Raw genomic sequence first — 4,082 nt, forward strand, 5'->3', positions numbered from 1 at the left:
GGTTGGAACTGAAAAATATCATCCTGAGTGAGGTAACCCAATCACAGAAAAACACACATGGTATGCACTCATTGATAAGTGGCTATTAGCCCAAATGCTTGAATTACCCTAGATGCCTAGAACAAATGAAACTCAAGATCGGATGATCAAAATGTGAATGATATAAGCTCATGAGAGACACAGCCAGAATACAGCAAATACAGAGGCGTATGCCAGCAGGGAAACCACTGAACTGAGAACAGGACCCCCATTGGAGGAATCAGAGAAAGGACTGGAAGAGGTTGAAGGGGCTTGAGACCCCATATGAACAACAATGCCAAGCAACCAGAGCTTCCAGGGTCTAAGCCACTACCCAAAAACTATACATGGACTGACCCTGGACTCTGACCTCATAGGTAGCAATGAATATCCTAGTAAGAGCACCAGTGGAAGGGGAAGCCCTGGGTCCTGCTAAGACTGAACCCCCAGTGAACTAGACTGTTGGGGAGAGGGAAGCAAGGGGGGAAGGGTTGGGAGGGGAACACCCGTAAGGAAGGGGAGGGGGGGAGGGGGATGTTTGCCCGGAAACCGGGAAAGGGAATAACACTCGAAATGTATATAAGAAATACTCAAGTTAATAATAATAATAATAAAAAAAGATTGATCAATACGTTTCTTCTCCGATAGTAAAGTTTTCTCTTCACATAGTTTCCAGGACTATGAAAGCTAACCTGGAGGATTAAGTTCCCAGATGAAGATCATGTTGAGTTTTCAGGTATATGACTCAAAAGTATGCATGGATTCTACCAATAGAGCTTTAGTGTCAAGGGCTGGCAGCTGACCAGTAGTACGGACAATAACCTGTAATGTTAGGAATCTGTGAGATCTCAATGACTAACAATTCCAAAGAAGGAAACTGATCCCTGGCACTGGGCTGTTTTCATTCACCCACGATATCTAGGAGGGTCATTATTTATCTTGTGTGAGGCAAGGGTCTCCATGTCACTTACTGCTATGCATGGCTGCGTTGCAGACCTATTAGTTACTAGGGTTCATTCTGTCTTCACTTCCCATCTATTTGGAGAAAACAAAAATTGCAGATTGTGAACTCATTACTGGCCCCAGACTTTATATGTATTCTGGAGACACATATAAGGTATCTTAAACTTTGGTCCTCATGGTAGCATATGAAGTTCTATAATCACTGGGTCACCTATGCCATCCTCACTGAATATTTTTGTTTCCCAATTTCATATAGACCTTTCCACCTACATTAGTAGTTTTAATTTTGTAGTCATCTCATCTTCTCTCTTGGTCCAAAAATACTTTGGATATATTTTAGAATGGCTTTCAAGCAGCAGGAATGGTAAATACATGTAATAGCATTGTGAGGATAGAAATCATGCCTGCGTGAACTACCCTTCCACAGGCCCTGGCAAGCCTGAGGACTTTACAGATGCAAGATGCTTCAGAGTCACAGGATAAGTCACTCTCTTGGTACAGAATGTGGCAAATGAAATGCTGATCTTGTGAAACATATTTACCTGGGAGACTTGAACATGTGTTTTTGTTTTACATTTTTCCATTTTGCAATCTGCATTGTTTGTGCTAACAGTTCCCCCTGTGCAGAGGCTATAACTGACTTCCAGCTGGAGAGGAACGGCAACAATAAAACCAAACAAACAGCTTGTAAGTATTTAAGCAAAGGGATGCAGGGTCCTTGTAAAGTGACAGGTGTTTAATCATGACTATTTTAAATCTTAGCATCCTTATAGGGAATGTTAAGCCTTTTATACTACAGACAGGCAAATATCAACTTTGATATTTGCAAATAACAACTTTGAAAATGAAACTTGGGAATGGGCTTCAAGCAGTAAGAAATACTAAATTATGAAGATAGTAAAAGAGATGGCCAGGGTTTCATTAGAGTATAGCAGTATGTAGCTTTTATCCATGAAGATCAGGATACAGATGAGCCACTTTCATTGGGCACTGACTGGTTGGATATGAAGTACTGTGTTACAACTTAGAGCTGTTATACACATTAATTATCAAATTCCAGTTTGTAATTAAAAGCTGCCTAAGTTATGCAGAATGATATAGTTTAATTAAGATGTAGCTTTTATCTAAAGGCTTTCTAACTTTAAAAATAACATTCTAAGTTTTAAAATAACATTCTAAATATATAAGAATTTTACAAAAACAGCACAATATCATAAGTTATATTTTTAAGCTTCCTTTATGTAACATGTTTAGTAAGTATGCCAGAAACAGGTTTGATTTTTTTAAAAACAATTAGTTACTAAGTGGAAAAGGAAATAGAGTAACTGAATATATACTGGGTAATTAGGAAATAATTACATTCTGGGGCCATATTGCTGGCTGGATAACAGTGAGATGGTCCCGTAGGTAAGGGCACTTAGAACTAGATTTAATGACTTCAGTTCAATCTTCTGACTCTTCTTAGGTACAACAAAGACCGGACATCCCCATGGCATCCTCTAGATTCAACAAACATTTATGTTCACATACCTATACACTGAGATAGATTGACATATCTATGTAAAAATGGCCCAACACTTTTTTAATTCACAAATAAATCATTCTCTATTTCTTACTATTTCTCATATGACATTGTTCTTTACATGGTTTACATGGTTACCTCAGTGGCAGATCAATGTGCCTCTACTCCCAACTCCCACAGCCTATTTTCCTCTCCCTTAACCAGGGGAACATGTAACTTTAATTTTTTCAAATTCTATTTTTAATGACAGTTCTTAAACACTTTAATCTACCCTGTAACCCACCACCCTGCCAAGGTACTGGAAAACAAAGGATATTGGGAAGTGTTTAGAAAGGTTCTGTGGAGCAACTCCCAGCGTTCTGGAAATCAACAGTTCCGTTCACAGGTTAGCAGGTAGCAGCTCGATCCACTTGCAAACACCTCATGTTTACACCAGCAGTCCAGATCGGTAGAATCGGCTTATCAACAGCATGGACACAACCTAGCAGAGACAGCCAGGCCTCAGCTCAAGTCAGCAGGAGGGACCAACAGGAATACCAGGAGTTCTCAACTGTGCCTCTATCAGGGAACTGAAGATCAGCAAAGACTGGAGACCCACAAGGGTTGCATGGCTAGCTGTACCAGCAAGCTAAGCTCTGTCTCAGTCACTCTGTGGAGTCCTATTTATACCCTCCAAACATCACATGTCCTCCCTGTACCTTGCCTCAGAACAGTTCTTGCCTCAGCATGTGTATCCAATCAACCCAAGTCCTTGGAAGTTGCAGCAAACTGCATTAAAACACCAGTTCTTTTGGTTCATTTCTCTATGGCACTCAGACAAAGGCACCTCACTTATGACATGTAAAGTATGACATGTAAAGTGGTCCAATATATGTCCTTAGCTATGATTCCTTTTCTGTGCTTGCTTTAGCAGAACATTCTCTCTCCTGAGTCCGCCTTAGCCTTTCACACCTGTGTCTGCTTTAACAAAATGTTCCTTCACCTGTTGGCCCCAGCAAAACACCTTCCAAACGACTTTCCAAAGAACCATTAAGGGTCTACCTCAGACACAGGTGAGACACCTGCCCTAATAACCATGGCAGCTGGGACCACCCCTCATAGAGCCCAGCAGACATGGAATATATCTTGCTCTGTCTGGGCCTCACTGTCCTTCAGGTCTGCACCTCCACCTGAACCTGTGGCAGAGTGCTGTACTTGCCCACCCCCTGATCTTGCCTACCTGTCTCCCAGGAGGAATGCCATGACTAGGAAAACAGGCAGCTGCCCTTAACCAGATACAGCACTTCTGGTCTCCTAGGATGCCTGCTCTAATGGCAGTCACACAGCTCTACCTGCCTCCAAGGAATCCTGCTTCAGTCCTAGACAGACAGGCTAGCTAACATCAGCAATGGGAAAAGGCAAGTACAAGAATATAAGCAACAGAAGTCAATGTAGTTTGGCACCATCAGAACCCAGTTCTCCTACCACAGCAGGTCATAGACACCCTAATACACTTGAAGAGCAAGATCTGACATGAATCCCTTCTCACGAAGGTGATAGAAGCCTTTAAAGAAGATATAAATAATTCCCTTAAAGAAAT

The sequence above is a fragment of the Rattus rattus genome, chromosome 17, assembly GCF_011064425.1.
Source record: "Rattus rattus isolate New Zealand chromosome 17, Rrattus_CSIRO_v1, whole genome shotgun sequence".
Classification (NCBI taxonomy): domain Eukaryota; kingdom Metazoa; phylum Chordata; class Mammalia; order Rodentia; family Muridae; genus Rattus; species Rattus rattus.